The sequence below is a fragment of the Amia ocellicauda genome, chromosome 10 (assembly GCF_036373705.1).
Source record: "Amia ocellicauda isolate fAmiCal2 chromosome 10, fAmiCal2.hap1, whole genome shotgun sequence".
NCBI classification, from domain to species: domain Eukaryota; kingdom Metazoa; phylum Chordata; class Actinopteri; order Amiiformes; family Amiidae; genus Amia; species Amia ocellicauda.
This window is the reverse complement of record NC_089859.1, coordinates 882,654-902,484: the sequence shown is the minus strand read 5'-3', so window position 1 is coordinate 902,484 and position 19,831 is coordinate 882,654. Positions and strand designations below refer to the sequence as shown.

The 19,831-nt window shown below is 39.8% G+C and overlaps 1 protein-coding gene across 1 annotated transcript in view; it reads right to left on the bottom strand.

Moving 5' to 3' along the window:
• stag2b (STAG2 cohesin complex component b) overlaps positions 1–18,489 on the bottom strand; it is a 39,275-nt gene extending 20,786 nt beyond the window's left edge. Inside the window, exon 1 of the mRNA XM_066714679.1 lies at positions 18,279–18,489. The gene's annotated coding sequence lies outside the window, so the exon portion shown is untranslated. The remainder of the gene's footprint in view (positions 1–18,278) is intronic.
• Between the last annotated feature and the right edge of the window lie 1,342 nt (positions 18,490–19,831).

The window sequence follows — 19,831 nt, the reverse complement described above, 5'->3', positions numbered from 1 at the left end:
TAACAAGAACAACACGAGTAATAGTAATCACGCATGCGCTGTAATGCGCTGCATTCTGCGGTTCATGAAGTCTGTTCTGCAGGCTTGAGTGTATTCAGTGCTTTTTCGTCAAAATGCAGACAGCCAGTATTTGTTATTTTGTGCACTGATTTTACAGGCATAATAGGCATTTTTGTATTGTTCTTTTTTTGTATTTAATATAGACCTACTCAGGTATTTAATGTAAGTCAAGTAAAACAAAAAACATATTTACCATAATAGCCTGCATGTGGTATTTGTTAGTTTTGCATATTTAATGATTAAAGAAAGACTTGCTGTTTGAATGTCTTTCGTCTTATTTTATAGCTTGATTGGAGAAAAACAAGAAAGAGATATAAATCGTCTAAAAAATCTAGATATTAAGTCATATCACCCAGCCCTAATATCAAGGTTATCAAACATGGTACTTATATTTGTATATTTGTATGTATATTTGGGGGAAAAAAACTTTATCCAAGGCAATTGGTATCCAAAAAGGAGCTTTAATGAGTTTCACATTCATTTAGGACACAAATTATATATCTAAATAAAGAAAATTGCACATAACTTGTTTTCAAAAGCAGTACAAATTATGATTCTTCAGAATTAGGAAATACAGCTCAGTGAACACATGTAATGAATTTTCAGGGCAAATCTATAATGTTTAAAAAAAGCATGACACAAGGCAATGATTATATGTAAATTATTATTTTTTGTAAAAGAAAATGATTTTAAGCTTTTTATAACCTCACAGAAAAGTGTAAGACAGGTTGTAACCACTAGGGGAGCAATATTGCACTCCTTTTGAGCTTTTGAGCTCAAGCAATTCTACTGAATGCATTTCACTATGAATGAATGGCATTTGCTTACAAGTGGAGCTCTTAAGCACAGTCTCAATCCAAGGATTTCCTCGGGGATGTGGGAATGATCCCTCTTACTACACGAAAACAAGGCAGTTTTCAAGATTTGTGAACAAATGCTCTCGCTAGCGAAGCGTTCCTCTTCAAGGGGAAACAATTCCTGTGGGTCAGTGCAACTGGTAGGCATTGGGGAAGGGGGGCGCACACAACTCTACCATTCATGTTTAATCTCATATTCTGACTGGGGGAAAATCCCTTAATAGGAGAAATATGTAGATCATGCTATATAAACATGTGCTACCGCCATTCAAGTTCAGTTTTTAAAGTGTGGGCAAGAGTTTGGAGGCTTTTATCCTCCACCCGACCATGTTCAAAGTTTTTTTTTTTTTTCTCTGTTCAGTCTTCTGGATGTCATCCATTAGCGTACATGTCAAACAATGTCATTAGACCAAGTTTGTAACCTGTTCCACATCCTTACTGCCACCAGCTGCTGGAGAGACAGCTACAATCAGTCAATTCGTCACCGTCAATCCCCTTTTAATAGATAGGGGGGGACGTGGCTTAACCTACGCATTACAATGTCAATCCCACTGTTCAGAATATGGTGTCTGCAATCTTCTGACAAGGGAGGACAAGGTATCTTTACAGGGCTTTTTCAACATTCCCCCTCTAGACATGCTTTAAATTGTCACGTATCATTTAAAGCAAACGGGAACATGTTAGGTACTGGTTGATACCGGTTGATTATTCCCTGTTTTTGCAAACAACATATACAATAAATCTGTGCATTTTATGTAGGCTAACTGCTGGTCAGAGCTGGAGGTATATTTTGTCTAGTTTGATATGCATCAAGCGATAATAAGGGAGATATTAGATATTAATTTCCTAATCAAATATTTACTTACAGGGCTGCAGTGTGAATCTCCTTCACTATGTAACAAACACATGTTTTAGTCCAATGCTTGCGAAATGCTGGATAGGCTATCACACATGAAACATTCAGCAAATGCATTAGCTTATCGAAAACACTGGGAAGTTAATTAAGTGATGCTTTCTTTTTATTAGTGGCTGGAATGAGAAAGACCGCAATAGAGAGAGGTTGACAATGAAAGAAAATACGGGCAATCTCACAATTATCACATTTCATAAGCGTTTAGAGAGTACACAGTCCGTACAAGAAGCAGCATAGCAAAACTGTTGTTTATAGATTAATTGTTCTCTCAGTACAGTGCATTAAAGAGTATTGAATGCACAAATTCAAATAGTTGCACAATCTGAAATTATCCAAAAAATATGCATTATATGAACACACACATTAAATATGTGCAATACTAAAATGGGCACACAGTCAGACGTCTCCATGTTTAATCTATAGAGCACATCTGATGTCTGTTATTGTACTACGGGCTCTAACCGCGTCTGAGAGGAAGCTGGGAAAGTTAAAGGAAGCGCACATCTGCAAACTCCTTCCATAAAATGCATGTAATGCTGCACAGATATTGAAAACATTTTTACTTAATATGAGAAAATAATGACAATCAGATTAACACTCAATCTGACGCATAAACACTGTTCGCAGACCCACAAGCTTATTGTTAGAAGACGAAATGTTATTGTTAGCAACCAAAATGTCAATCTGCTTTAGAGACACAGGCTGGCTTTTAGCTGTACAGTGAAAACATTTATTTGGTAAACCACATTGGTTAAGTGGATATGTAATGTTTAACCACAAGTATTTAACAGCCTTATTCAAGACAGCTTGTCTTTAACACCTACAAAGATTTTATGGGAGGCAGCCAGAGTTTTTATTTTATTTTTAAGAGCACAGCATTTTATTCACTTGAAAGGGTTTCAAATAAAAGCAACCCGGACGCGCTTGAAGCTGAAAAGAACAAAAACACCCAAAATACAGGCTTTTCACTTCCTTGATTCTCTGGCTGTTTACATTTAAAAATCAACCACTAAATACCAAAGTACCTTCTTTGGGTGTTAGCTACAGGCACTTAGATTAAGGGCTGTTTTCTTCAAAAGCAGACTGTATATGTATATATATATATATATATATATATATATATATATATATATATATATATATACACACACACACACACACACACACACAGACATATATATATACATATACTTATATATATCTAAATAAAACCAAACTAAATTATAAGTTTTTGAGTCACACTGTAAACAAGACTGTTTATTTTCATGTATCAGCAGAATCATACTAAAGACATAAACTGCACAGCGGGTCTATTCTGTAGAAGTCAATAGAATTTAAGATCTGCAGTGTTTACTTAACGTAAAATGCATGCTTAACATCTCCCTTCAACTCAGCACTTTATTGCTTTCAACGCTAAGTACAAAATCACAGTTACAGATTAGAACCAGTAAAGATAATGCTTTTTTTTTTTTTTCTTTCAACATACCTGCAAATTGCTTTTATTAGCACTTCTCAATAGAGCAGTAAAACCATAATGCAGATCCCTTTGTGTCAAAACCCCAAGACAGTTTGAATTCGCTTCTCACAAACAGGATTACCACAAATGGTACACCTGTGACCTAGTAAAATACATTCAGTGAATGCACACAGCTTGCATAGTAAACATAAATACACACAAACTACTCCCCCCCTCATCCATTCAATACAGTGCTAGGCAGATTTGAGTGTTGAAGTCGGCTGTCTGTCGTCTTGCATTACGATCAATTACGTTGCCGTCGTTATAAATCTGCAACAGTTTAAATGGCAACCCACACTACAGAGAACCTCACAAGAGCCATCTGTGCCAATCATGCTGCTACTGAGAACACATGTATACTGTATTTCTCTAAACTGTGTATAAATCATGGAGGCTTTTTAGGCTTTAAGACCTTGGGGGATTCGGAGAGGAGAAATGATCTGCCGCACTCAAGATCACTCCTCCATTTCCCTCATCTTGTTTTCAGATAAAACCCATCACTGGCTGTCTTCTTGTTAACCAACTGCTGAGAAGGTTACAGCACTCAGAGGTCACAACAGCCTTAATAGCTTTTTTCTTATTTTTAACATATAGCATTTCAAAATCTAGATGTATTCACTGTTTTAGACATATCATTTTACAACTGTTTAAAAGTTCTTATGTAGAATGATTTGATACTTGCACCTTGGTAGTCTTCACTATTGCCATGAAGGTCGTGACTATTTTGCACATTTCATATTCAATCCCTGTGCTGCCATCTGTCACATCGAAAGGTATGTGTAAAATACAAGGAGATAAAAGAATAGACCACAACTCCTGCTTCCACGACCAATAATAATAATAGAGCACTGGGGCCTTTGCACATTGTCATGCTGTTATATGTTCATGTTAAGAAGGGGACTGGCATAGTCATACACACATACACATTCATTTCCAACATGTATGGTTTCTGATATTGCCATCACTCAGGGACTATGTTCTAGTGGCCAACCCTAATCCTGGACAGACACAATAAACACACAATAATCCTGGAGCCCAATAAATCAAGTTAACAGAAGACGCTGTGGCTCTCCTTAATCTTCTAGATAGGACGATTAATATTTTGGACTGCAATCTGCACCCCTTTCTTTACAGGATAAAAACCACAGAACCTATACAAAGCATATACATAGCAGCACAGATACTGGCTGACCTGAGTAGCTTGATATCAAATCTGAAGGACTTTAAACTTACTGAAAGTGTAAAAAGTAGAACTATGGTGACTGGGTTACACCATGGAAAGCAAAGCTTAGATGTTACATTTGATATGTTTGTTTTATTTTTGCATATTATTAACAGTGTTTGCATTCGTAAGAAATCTGTAAAAACATTTCTGGTATTATCCACGTTTGGAGATCAGATCAAACAGACATTTGGTTTTACATATACATAGATACAAGCAAGGGAAAAGATCATTTTCAGAATCAGAAGAAATAAATATATTGTTGTTGTTCGATCTATGACAATTAATTGCTAACGGTAGAGCTACAAACAAAATAATTACACTACAAACATCTAGTGATCAGTTGAGCTTCTCAGACAAGGTCATTCAAAGGTCTTGGTTTTTAAAGTGGATATCGTTCAGTGTAGTCAATGCATACCAAAGTTAAACACACTGGGTAAATTCCTCAGATCTGATGAATGAACTATAGAGATCATTATGACATGCTTATGGGTGTACCTGTGAGTCATAATAAGCTTGTAGAGTCCATACATGACACATTTTAAGTTTGGTTTAGTTCACTATGTCAATGGGGGAGGGGTGGGAGAAAAGTAGAGCATTAGTAGGTATACACATGAAGACATCACAGAGACGAGAAAGAAACAAGTGACACTTAACATGACTCAAGGGCTATGAAAAACCACAGCCGATATGGCCTCCTTTGAACTCCCTGCGTTCACTTTCATGATTAATGGTGAAGAAAGCGTTGGAGGATGATTCACTCAATCGCATTATCTCAGTACACCTAGGGGGGGGCTGCTGTGTCAAATAAGGCAAAACCTTGGACTCCTTAGTCCTTAGTTGTGAGAAGGGTCCCACCAACACCTGATTTCAAACAAAGATCATGGGATTTGAGGAGACAGTATGATAACTCAATATTTATAAACCACGCTCAACATGTAAGATTCAACTGGTTAAGTAATTATATTTTCCTGATATCTAGTTTCCTGATTTCTAAGAAACTACATTAGAAACTAAGCAACAACTTTGAGCAAGACAAAAAGCTAAGGCTCCAGGGACCTCTTGGACGATGTGAAAGACTGAATTGTGGAGGGCAACGCTATGCTCCTGCACAAAAACATACACAATCTACTGCAAACCATTTGTACACAAGTCTAAAAGGATGGTAATGGATTTCTGTGCCCCACTGTGAATTGATGTGCCACAACATTTTACAGTCGGAGTTCAAATCGTCAGTATTCGGTGGAAAAAGACACTTCAAATCTATAGGGAAGCACACTGCTTTGTTTGTTTGTTTCGTTTGAAACCTTGGCCATGTGTTAGCGTTTGTTTATTTGGATTGTTTGGAAACGTGCCCTGGGAGAACGGCAGGTAGAAATGGGTCTGCATGACAATGATAATTTCTTCTTGCCAATGAAATGTTCCTTCATTAGTGTTATTTCTGTTTAGATCAGTAGGGTTTCCCCTCGAGTGTCTGTGGCGTTACGAGGCGCAGAGCGGGCTGGAAGTGTACACACTCTGGGTTTATGCTCAGCTGAAAATAGTAGTGGTAGCTGTATTCATTATGGGGGGAAAGAAGACGTTTCTTTCCTGGTTTTGTATTGGAGAGAAGACTTTGGACAGCAGATATATATCCTCTTTATTTGCCATTTGGATAATACTGTGATTTCGTATAATTTCTTTACCTAAAAAAATGCTCTGCTGACAGTTTGTCTTAGAGACGGGTTGATGATAATATTACTATAAACTGATAAGCAGCATACAAGGACAGTTTGCTCCCACAGGTTATTGTATTACATTGAAATATTCAAACTAAACACCTTTATATTGTCATATATTTACTAACAATCACCCACCTTTGAGCAGCTTAAACAGAATCTTAACTTCTGGCAAGATATTTACTTCTAACCATACGTGTTTTGGGTTTTTTAAATAATTGAAAGGCACTCATTAGTAGCTGTTGATTCCTCTCCTTATACTGTAATCATAAGACTGGGGGGATAGGCTGATTACACTGCAAAACATGATGAAATATGGATTAAGGACAATTTAATTCATAAGAAAAAAAAAATTATACCTGTTCATATTTAACAGATAAACTCATCGTCTGAGCAAGACTTAAAAAAACACTTAATATAATTGGCATTGACAAAACAATTAACCTTAAAGGTAAAATTACTTTCAATATTTTAGGGGCACAGATTAAGGTCCTTTCTTTGTAAAATAAGGAGAATAGTAACATTTCCCAATCTGGCAACAATAGTAATATCTTTCAAGTAAAGAATTGACTGTACTATACCGTAGTCATACACACACAATTTTGGATGGCAAAATTAAAAAAATAACAATTAACAAAAAATTAAAGGCTAAGCAGTTAAAACATACAATAAAACATTCAAGTATCCAGCAATTGAGTATCAAGCTACAAATACTTTAACCTTTAGACTAAAACGTTTTGTAACATCATAAAGTAGCATATGTCAAATTTGAAACAGGCATTAATGTAGTTATACAATGCTTAGATCTATATGAACAACCTATTGAGGTCAGGTAGGACAGAAAAGCTATTTTAGCACCTGTAGAAAACTGTTAGTACAATACAAGTCCAGTACCAACACAAGCTATGATTGCTGTACAAATGTAAACATCTGTTACACTAATAAACTACAAAGTATTGCAACCTTGTTATTTGCCAGTCATAGCAGCAGGCAGAGGCATACATAATAGCCGCACAAATTGAGATGAATCACGAAAGATCAATTCTCTTGTACTGTGCCGACATGTTATTCCATCCGTGCAACTACCATTTTATTATTACACACGTTTCTGAGATTTCTGATCAGGGCTAACGCACTGAATGTTAAAACATGGATGTGAGACCAGATTGTCGGGCTTCTCTCACTAGGTGAATAAGCTGCTTTCATTTCTTCCCACAAAGTGCTCCTTAATCAATGCAATTTCTTGCAGCTGTTCCTCTATTTTAAGGGTGAATCACACTAGTCACTATCACTCGTAATCCCTCCCAGAAAACCAGCCGTGTAATTGAATAATAATGTCGGGCAGCACTTGTACACACATTCCCCTTAGCAACAGAAAGCACAGAGGAGATGCACTTCATAAAAAATAAACGCATCAATAAATGAAGTCTGACAGCTACTTAGTTTGTAATTGGGTTGTGATTCCTTCCCTCGTCCAGCAAGCCAGAGAAAAGGATAGCCGTTAATTAAGGTAATCCTTGTGTGACTATGTTGGAGAAAACGAAAGGTTCTCGGCTGCCAAGTGATGACAGGACAGGCAGGACAGAATCGATTAGCATAATAAGATGCTATTGTTCAGGTCAGAACCCAGGCAACTTAGAAACCATCAATCCAGCACCAAACAGTTGGTGCAAAGGAATCTAACAAACCAATTTTAAGGTAAAAAACCTCCAACAACAAAAAGAACATATGTCTTTAAAATGTGTAATATATGGTCAGGTTTAATATGTAATGTGTAATATATAATCATGCAACAACCAGTAGAGAAATAAAAACTAAAGAAATCTGGTCAATCACACCTATACAACCTGTTTCACCAGGCCGGTCGCATACAGCACAAAGATCTGATGGCAGTTACCATTACTGTGTGGGTCTTAAATCATTGTGCTTTGCATTCAAACGGAATTCACATTTATATCAAGCTAACATTGTGCTAACATCAGAAACAACCCAAAGCAATTAGAATAGAACCCAAGAACACTTGACTAAACCTGTCTTATCAATTAAAGTATACTGTAGTGCAAGAAAGATTATTATAGACTACAGAATTAATTAGTGTAATTTATGTTTTGCAAATATGTCTGGGTTTACAGTAGCCTAAAATGATTTTTATTATTTTGCAGCATTCAAGACAGTGTAAATGAATGACTAAAGCAGTGTGCTATAAAAGCAATTTGTCAGGACTGAGCGTTATTGAACAAACTTGTATTCTAACTTGAAAATGTCTCTATTTAACTATTTAAACTATTTAGCACTAATTAAAATGAACAGAAAAAACGAATTATTCACAGTTGTATCCTGGTATACACAGAGCAAATACTGACATCATATTTTCAACTACCATGTCTGTAGTTAGTGTGAAGTTATTGCAGTCAGCCCAGGGTCCAAGTGCATGTACACTATCTGCCCTTCAGGGGGCAGAAATAATTGCCCCTCTATCTGCCTGCCTATATAACCATCTACTAACTAGCAACACAAGCTGTGACTTTCACCACCTGTTTGCTGAAAAGGTATCAAATTGCTGGGAAGGTGCCAGGATTTGAACAATGAAAATAATGGTTTAAGTTTCCCGATTTAGAAATTGTCGTGTGTTTAAATACAAAGTACACATTTTATAGTTGTTGTGTTTTGATATCATTAACATAACTGCACATACTTGTACAACTGTAAAGGTAACTGGACAAAAAGTTAATAATTATATTGGGACGTTCTATTATTTATTTATTGACAGACACCCTTATCCAGGGTGACTTACTAACACAGCTGCTGTAATTGTAGTTTTCATTTGAAGTGACCCGTGGTCTGCTCAGTCACTTTTCTTCACAGCACATTCGATTTGCTTTAGTACATCCTGCAATAATTAAAAACACCAGAGCCGCACCTGCTTAGAAGTGATCGGGAGCCATTGTGCCTGGTAATGACAATGTTGTTGAAATTAATCTTTGGGTGATTTACTAGTGTAATTCTGATAAAAACTCACATTACCTTCTGTAATTAAGTATGGATTTTCACATGTAAGCCTATTCATTTCTTAAAATTGTGAAAAATGTATGATTGTTTTTTCTACTCCTTTAAGTCACCTCCCTTATCCCTGGATTGCAGTGTTTAGGTGGACAGTATTCAAATGACTCCAAAGCTCTTTATTTTGGTGAAAATGTTCCCCCTCATTTACATATAGACAGGCTCAATCCAAAGCAAATACAGCTAATATGATGGTCAACTCATAGGGAAATCACACTGTAGGTTTCTACTTCTTTCTTTTATCCCAGTGTAAGTGTACAGTGTTTACCGGTTAAAACATGTCTTGTTATTTTGTTTTTGATGAAACAATGTTGCCATATCAGTTTAGAGGGGGCACAACAACACACATTGTGCTCTGTGATAAATGAAGATGCCAGAAGTAGGTTATTAAGACAAGGCTTTGTTACAACGGTTTTAATCACATATGAAGAACAATGCCAGCTAACAGGATGAATCAATCTACCGCTGACCTACTCTAAATACTGTTGCACAAATATAGATTCAGGCTAATGGCGCGGCCTTTCTGTTGAAGAAATACTGTTTTATTGATGTAAGTATTTTACATTTCAAAATAAAAACAATCAATACAAATTTTAATACTTATGATTAAAATTTTAAAAGTCAATTCTTAAAATCACCTACAATTTTTAAAATCTTCTAAAATTTTCTGATGAAGAAAGGAGATTTTACGATGCTCAGACAAAAGGAGATTCCAGGTGATTGCCTGAAGTCCCCTCATAAAAATCAGCCACAGTAATGCAATTGCAGAGTGACAAATCACTCGGAGGATGCCCTGCTTCCATTCTACCTCTAACTTGAAAAGGTTTATAGTTTTTTATTCACACTTTAGGTCAGTAGGCTTCATTGTTTGGGTTTTTCCATCAGCAAAAGCTAAATTGCTACGTTTTAAAGAACAGAAAAAGACCACAAATATGCAGAGTAATATAATACATTAAATCTTCAATGGCTTGGAGTGCATTTTAGAAAAGGTTCAACTGTAATCTATAAACCATCTTTTGAGTGGTATTGAAAATCCTACCATTGTACAGCACTGGGATAAAACATCCATATGCGTTTTTAAGTCATATATGTGGAACGCAAAAATAGTATCGTCAATACATTGAAATTACACATTCTTTCTGGTATAAACATTCAATTGTATCAATGAAGAACAGTTTTTAAATTGGAGCAATGTAAAACAACTAATAATATATGCAAAATATGCCTGAAAGACAGATTTAGATTACATTTTCTTAATTTACCAGATATTGATTAAACATCGAATTACTTAACATGTTTTAAGAAATAACACTGAGCTTGCCTACCCCCATTTAACATCAACTAATGATAATATGAACTACAGATAACAAAACACAGCATCACACATCATATGGTGATATCTAAGCATTTGATCCAGAAAATGACAGTGGAGAATCATTACCATGGACATTTAAACACAACTGAGTTTTGTCTTTGTTGAATACCTCCCTAACTTATATTAGTTATATATATATATATATATATATATATATATATATATATATATATATATAATATAGAAGTTAGTTATATCTTGGAAGGTGTACTGTACATCTTTTTCTGATAGTGATACATTAAAATATTATTTAATCCCTCTTACATAGGAGCACATTGGGTTTTTTTTTACTGGAAGAATACATATAAAGTACAACAGAATTGTCTGTCTTTGGATCCCTCTGGTTAAGTCCAAAGTCCTAAGCACTTCTCCACACTGTTGCCCCAGGGCATGTTTGTCTTGTGCGGGAGGCGGGAGATTGTGAATCAACCAATTTTAATCAATGTGAATCAACCTTGATGTTTATTCTAGTGCCAGGGAACATTCTCAGACTTGCGGTGCACATAGCGCTAGCCAATGAGCTGCATTTAAACACTAACTTTTAGCACCCAGCAAAGTTGGTAGGCAAGTAAAATGATTTATTAGGGAATGTTTAGCACTGCATCCATTAACGACACCTGGCAAAATAAGCTTAATTTGGAATCTGGAAGTTCTCAGCAGATGTTTACCATCAATTTTAGTGTCACAGCACGTTTGTGGTCGATAAACTTGTCAACATACACAAGCTGTTTACAACACAAACAGAACAACTCTTAATTCTGCAAAGGTGAATTACAATGGGCTATTTCCATTCCAGCATGTTATACATAAGACTTAATTTTTCAATTTTCAGATTCACATCCAAACCGTTTCAAAAGGAAAAAATCAAGTAACCAGTGTAAATCACAAGAGTATTTTCCTTAATTAACTACACTGTTGGTGTTTTTTCCCCACACAAAATGTGGTAATTGAATTCTTCGGATTTAAATAACTGATCCTTCAAAAGTTAGACGAGTATTGATGTTGTTAAAACACTTTTAAAATAAGAACATATTTTCATAGATTCTTTCAAATGTTGTTTATGCATGGTTGTGGGAATCCCTCAACTATGAAAATGGAATATCCCTGACTACCACAACCCAAAGGACAGTCCTGATGTCAGGCAAAGCCTTATGTAAAGTAAAAATACGGTTTCAGTGTAATTGGGTAGTTCTCCTTATAATTATAACGGTTTCAAAACTAATTATACTACTCAGAAATGCGATTAAAATATTGCTGTATTTGTTATTAATACTTGTTATTTACATTTAGATATTAAATTAGACCGCATAGTACCGTGCCTTTACATAATCTTGTATCAATGCTATCTGTCCAACTTTTTCTGTGCCCCTTGCTTTTCGCCCCTCTTGATAAACCTCTTGCTCATTAGATATCCTGCAAAGGACGCATTTCAGGAGCGCTTACTATAATTAACACATCTGATTTTTCGTTTTAGATTTTTCTTCGAGTAAATCACACAAATCTGTATATTTTGTTATTTTTTAAAGTTCTTACCTTTTCTGTTTCTGGTAGGATTAAGCCTACCTGATGTCACACAAACACACAATATAGGTATGGCAGTTTGGATTAAATTATATTTTCATCTTAAAACTCTTTATAATTTTACTTAGCAGAAACAGGAATGCAATAATATATTTGCCCATCCTGACCACCACACAACCCATTCTAGACCCCTTAGGAAAGTGCCAAAGGTTTATTTTTATTTTTATCTCATTCATCTGGAAGATCAAAATTGGATTCTGAAAATCCTTTATAATCGAGGGAAAATGTGTAACATACTGAAACACACTGAAGATTCTAGACAACCGTTTTCAGATTTGAATAAACAATTGAACATTTTCAGTGTACAAAACCTGGCCTGTTTATTTTGTGCTGTGTGGGAATATTATTTTTACAAAAATGTTAGTTTTGGTCTTACAAAAAATAACTGCCACACAGCAATGCAAAGCAGACAATCTGTATGAACAGTAACAGAAAGAGCAGGTGATTTTCCACCCATTGAGATTTTTCCTTCCAACTGAGCTCTATAAGCAACTATACATATTAGATATATCATTGAAACTTTAATTGAAGTAATATTATATAAGAACAGCAGGCATCAAGTTAACCTCAAAATGATAAAGTGTTTACACTGGCCGCTGTTGGGACGGCTCTGTGCTGACCTAGGTCAGAGTAAACACTAGTCGGAGAATAAAGCCGACCTAAAAATGACCTGCTGAAGAGGTGACCTTGCCCAGGCAGCCGGCCGCAGGGCGATTCATGCACAGCATCACCGGCTCGTCAGGCAATTCCTCCAAGCGGAGGAAAACAAAACGACAAATGATGATATTTCCGAAATTATCATTAACTCATACATTCAGTGAGAATATATATATATTTTGCTGCTACATATAATTTGTGTAAATGAGAAACGATATTCCAAGCAAACAAGCGTGCGTATTATGTATCTCATGTGAATAAATGTTTTAAATAAAATAGGTTTCCTTATGATAGCTTTCCCTTTCCAATCAAGGGTTGCATACTAGAATTAACTACTCACATGACCAACAGAAAGCTGCCTGACTTAGGAGCCCAAATGTGCATTATTAGATATATCTGTTTAATTTACATAAGTAACCATGAAAATATTGAATTAAACATGTCCAGAACATCCATCTTAATAATATAAGAAATAAGCACAAAGCAGCTACTGCTCAGTCAATATATAATCCAAGATCAGAGCAGTGACTGTGGGATCCACATCTCTCACTCAAAAACCTGTTCCTCTTGTCAGCAGGTATTTTACTGGCAGAGTGAAAGGTAATATTAAAATTGATGGGACTGCCCTGCCCCCCCAGCCAATAAAAAAACATCACCATCCAAAAGTCACGACTCTCTCACTGCAATCCTCTTGGCTGATACTGGTTTGGCTTGGATAGACAACCAAGCAATCTACTGGAACATTCATGTTAATTTCAGATTCACACATCCCACTACAAATGTGATTGTCCACTAATTATTACACCTACAAAATGTCAAGACCAAGATTACCAAGATCTAGCTGAGAATAAATGGGTTTATTTATTCAACGCAATGGCTGGTAGTTTGTATAATTAGTGAACCATTAAATAATAATGGAAAATGGTGTCCGAACAGCAACAAACACACTATAACCCCAGAGAAAATATGCTGCAACCAAAAAGCCGACAATAGAGAAAATGTGTAATTGTTATTATTATTTAATTAATTTGCATATGATTTGATATGGTCAAGTATAAAAGCAAAATGAATGGCAATCGACTATGGACTATGCAGTGCTACAGAAAATTCAATACTCTAACAGCAATGCCATCTGAAAACTGCTGTAATATTATTTACAGAACTATTATAAACATTATAGTCTTAATGCTGCCTATCTTGTTGTATGGAAGATCTAATTAACAAGCAAGAGTAATTTAAAATCAGATTTATTTATATGTATAGCAGAAAATAATCACACTGTTACAAAAAAAATGCTTTTATCCAATGCATTCCATTTGCCCTTGCATTTTCTTTGATGAAACGGACCGTAATGTATGCTTTTACATTAAATCTATTTGGTGTTTATTTTGAAAAACATGATGAATTCAATTAATATTTTTGTATGCTTCAAACTATTAAAAAGTGTGAAATGTGCAGAACGTGTTAATTCATAAATGTTATACAGGGTAAAAAGACTCATAGTAAACTGATCTCATAGTGAGATCTGGGCTAGTTCAGATCAGGTTTCATAGAAGGAAAAAGACTGACCTCAATGATACCAATCACCAGTACGGGAAAATGCACCATTCCCTTTGGAAGAAACAATCAACAAAATGAAAACACGCAGACAAGGCACTGCTGATTACCGATGGGAGGAATACTGATTTTATGGTTTACTGTGGTTTAAATACAGTACAGATACCGTTCTTGTTGCGCTGGCCAAAAAACAGTGACAATGAGAGAACGGCGAAAAAAAATCTAAACAAAACGTTGAAAGCACATGCTCCGCCCCCCGCTAGCTCGACTCCGCCCACCACCTGGTGGACAATCAGCTAGAACCACTGCCCCTCCCCCCCCCCATCAACAATTTGGTAACAGACCTCCATGCCTATGCTCATTTCTGGGGGAAACCCTCAGCACTACTGGTCCTGCATTGCTGGACTGATACTTTTGTAGGATCCTATATAATATAATACTCGCCGAGCCGTCTCCCTTATTGTGGAAGCTCACTACTGACATGTATCGTTGTGCTCAACTCTCACTTCTTAAACCAACTCCATTGCTTTCTGTACCGTCCTGTTAATTGTCATGACTGAACTTCTGTGTTGGAAGAGAGCTACACAGTTGGTCATTCGCAGTGTCTGCTTCCAAACGAAGCAATGATGAGTCAAGTCTCGGCACAATGCCTGATGAAGATCTTTTCCAACTCGATACTGCGTTCATCAAACCTCACTAATTCAATGTATTTATGATCCAGTTTAGCATGAAATGTCCATAACCTCTCTATCATGCAATCAGGGGTATAGTGCTAATGATTTTAAATAATCAATATTAATTAGTGCTTGGAGGAATATGATCGAATAAACTGGACTTTAATTCATACTTTTATTTTGTTTGTACATTGGATTTATCTGCAGCGTAACCAATTAATCCAATGTTAAATAAATAAAAAGAGAAAGCTTGCAGAGGACCATTCTTGGGTAAATATTAACATCATAATGAGGGCTGCATAATTTTGATTTACTTATGTTGTCCCTCCCTGCCTTTAAAGCTGTAAAAAGCTGCCATTAAAACTAGAACAGGACGATTTTATGTGCAGAAGACCCTAAACCACAAAGACTTGCAAACTAACTCCAAGTCATCCTGCTGACGTATTAAAGCAAGATTAACAGGATTACAACTAAATGTTGCTTTTAACAAAAACATCAACAACGGGTTGCTTTTCCATTCTTTGTTTAGATCTTAGAAAAAATGTTGGGCTCATGATATAAACACTTTAAATCCCAATAAATAAACTGGGAAGTTACTCACAGAGTAGGATTTCCCATTTATCCAGAAAAAGTTATCTAAGATGTATTAAGTTGACTGTCTTAGCACACAAACAATGAATTGCAGTTATCTTAGATAATGTACAGGTCTGTTTAGCCAGTTGTATGTACAGCATTGTTTGAATTTAATCGTATTACTTAACTACAGAATCTATGTTGACAGTGACAATACTGAATGCATTTTAATTGTCAGCCATGGGACATATCATCGGAAAATGTACGGATTGATCTCAATTTCACTAACGAGATCCCTGGTTAGACAGCCATGAAAAATGCATTATCCCAACAATGCAACAAGATGATTTGTATATGAACTTTGCACGTCCTCTGAACTCAGATTATTTTAAAATAAACTACTTTGAAAACCTGCCCCAATGTATGTACTCAAATTGGCAAAAGGTTGGGGAGTGTCCTATAAAACATACCATACAATGTTTCTATTTGGTGTATATTTTGAAAAAACATTACATTATTGTACAAATTACATTGTACTTGTTTTTGTTATTTAATAACATAGTAACAGTTACATTGCATTAGACTATATCGACAGTTATTTGTGTACATTCAACAAATTGATAAATTACCGTTAGATGTAGAAACATTTAAATGATATGCATGCAAAAATAAAATTTCAAAATACATCAGATGTGTAATTAATGGTGTTAATATCAAATTAACTTAAGGATGAGAACTGAGCTACAAAAGGTGTCTTATTGTGTTGATCACAAAGTTTGAAAAGCTTTCTAGATGCGATATTGGGGTCACTCAGCCGCGCAGTCTTCACAACACTGCCCAACACAGACCGAGCCCCGCCTCCCAGCTCCATACAAGGATATGCCCCGCCCCCGCCGTGCCCTCTTGTCCAATCAACAATCCGTCCCCTCGCTGCTGCCCTGTTGTCCAATCAGCAGGAAGCATTTACTTCTGCAGACGTAAACAAGCCGAAGCAGCAGCAGCGGCGGCAGCCTCGGCCAGCGCCGCCGAAATGACGCATTTTGCCGAGAAGCGGGCCGGCGCAGCGCACAGAAAAGGCGGGCGGACCGCACACAATAACAGGGTCACCGTTTAGCATGACAATAGAGCTGCAGCGAGGCGGCAGGATGTTTTCCGCCGCTACACCGCTCGCACTGCGAGGATGCACGTATCCATAAACACCATCCGCGCTTCTCCTCCTCCATCCTGGTTAAGGAAGTGATTCTAGCGCCACCCAACCCCCCGGTCGGCCCGCGTCCAAGCGCACGCAGGGTGTGGCTTAAATTTAGGCTGAATATGGGTTCTGTACGGCGACGAAAGAGCTTAAAGTGCACTTGTACGCAGCGTCTTCCCGCAGAGAGGCCCGCTTGTCCGGGTCCGAGGGAGTGCGGGAGCCCGGCTGACATGTTTCGCTGACGTAGAGAATAAACGCAGCGCGGGGCTTCGGCACAGTGCGGGCCGCAGTGAACCAACGGGGGAGACGGAGCGGTTTAGATTACGAGCCGCACGCCTGGCCATTCTCCCGTGAGACCCGTCCCTCCTGCCCACGAGTAACAGCCCGCAGCGGCAAACTGGCGCCAAAACCCCGTGCGCAGAAGCACCACCATGATCCCCCAGAATCGCCCCACTGAACAGCACCCCTCCAGTCCCCACTGGCGCCGGGCAGCAAATTAAATTGAGCGCAAAACACCAGACATCTTAATAATCCCGGGCCTGAACCGCAGCGCCGGCCAAACACACAGCTGAGCCGAGCTGGAGTGAAGGCAGTGCCGGCACGACTGCGCGGCTCTGAGCGGCTCTGCGCTCCACAAAGTCAGCAAAACAAGCCTCCATGTTGCCCCTTCAAAAGGGCATCTCCCCGGCAGCCATTGGTGCCCTTCTCCGGCGCCCGCTTGTTTCGTGTCGTCCGAAGCAGAAGCGCACTTCACCCCGTCCGGCCCGACCGCACCGCGCTGGGAGACGGATAAACACAGACACATGCGAGCAGGCGAGCGGGGACCCTCCTCCATCTTGAAGCAGCTGTCCGGGGTTCTCCATCTTGGCTCGGTGTTGAGCGCAGTCTTCTCTGGCCTAACCCGCGCCGTAACGGGGGCCGATTCGCCCTCACGGCGGTCTAAAGGTACTTTTCCATCCCATAATGGCCTCAGCTCCGGCGGCCCGGACGGCCACCCGCTCCCCCCGGCTCCGGAGCGCGTCTCGCCCTCCATCTTGCTCGGCGCCGGAGTCGCAGTAACTCCGCTGTCATGTTTCAAACAGTCCCGACATCAGCGCGATAACAAATGAGCCCAGAGCCGCGCAGGGGACTCGTCGCCCGAATCCGGCGGGACAGGGACGCGGCGCTCGGGCTCCCCCGGCCGGGCCTCGGGTTTAAATCGAGCCCCCGGCCCGCCTCTCTGGTCCCCCCTCTCTCCCTGACACCGAAACGCGAACCTCCGACACAAACCAACACAAACACCAAACAAACTTCCAGAAGCTTCTCCGCCATTTTACAACTTACCTCGCCGCCGATCGCCGCACCGACCGACTCCCGTGACCCTGCTGCCGCCGTAATCCCACCCGGAGGCGCCTCGCCGGCTTTAATCGCGTATTTTTATTTGTCGGATGTTTTGCTGCCGAGTTTGAAAGTGGCGGTCAGAGGCGGTTTGGACTCTCTCTCTCTACCCCGCTTGCTCTGTTCGGGTTGTTGTTTCGCTGATTGAGGAGGAGAGAGACGGGCGCTGCGGAGGCGCCACCTGGCGGCCAGAGGGAGCGGCGCCCGGTCTCTGGACACCGACTGACATCTAGTGGAGCCGGAGAGACGAGCAGGACTACAGCCTGAACCCGCAACACTGCACAGAGACCCACAGGACTACAGCCTGAACCCGCAACACTGCACAGAGACCCACAGGACTACAGCCTGAACCCGCAACACTGCACAGAGACCCACAGGGCTACAGCCTGAACCCGCAACACTGCACAGAGACCCACAGGGCTACAGCCTGAACCCGCAACACTGCACAGAGACCCACAGGACTACAGCCTGAACCCGCAACACTGCACAGAGACCCACAGGGCTACAGCCTGAACCCGCAACACTGTATAGAGACCCACAGGACTACAGCCTGAAACAGCACAGAGACCCACAGGGCTACAGCCTGAAACAGCACAGAGACCCACAGGGCTACAGCCTGAACCCGCAACACTGCACAGAGACCCACAGGACTACAGCCTGAAACAGCACAGAGACCCACAGGGCTACAGCCTGAACCCGCAACACTGTATAGAGACCCACAGGGCTACAGCCTGAACCCGCAACACTGTATAGAGACCCACAGGGCTACAGCCTGAAACAGCACAGAGACCCACAGGGCTACAGCCTGAAACAGCACAGAGACCCACAGGGCTACAGCCTGAACCCGCAACACTGCACAGAGACCCACAGGACTACAGCCTGAAACAGCACAGAGACCCACAGGGCTACAGCCTGAACCCGCAACACTGTATAGAGACCCACAGGGCTACAGCCTGAACCCGCAACACTGTATAGAGACCCACAGGGCTACAGCCTGAAACAGCACAGAGACCCACAGGGCTACAGCCTGAACCCGCAACACTGTATAGAGACCCACAGGGCTACAGCCTGAAACAGCACAGAGACCCACAGGGCTACAGCCTGAACCCGCAACACAGCACAGAGACCCACAGGACTACAGCCTGAACCCGCAACACTGCACAGAGACCCACAGGGCTACAGCCTGAACCCGCAACACTGCACAGAGACCCACAGGGCTACAGCCTGAACCCGCAACACAGCACAGAGACCCACAGGGCTACAGCCTGAACCCGCAACACTGCACAGAGACCCACAGGGCTACAGCCTGAACCCGCAACACTGCACAGAGACCCACAGGACTACAGCCTGAACCCACAACACTGCACAGAGACCCACAGGGCTACAGCCTGAACCCGCGACACTGCACAGAGACACACAGGGCTACAGCCTGAACCCGCAACACTGCACAGAGACCCACAGGACTACAGCCTGAAACAGCACAGAGACCCACAGGGCTA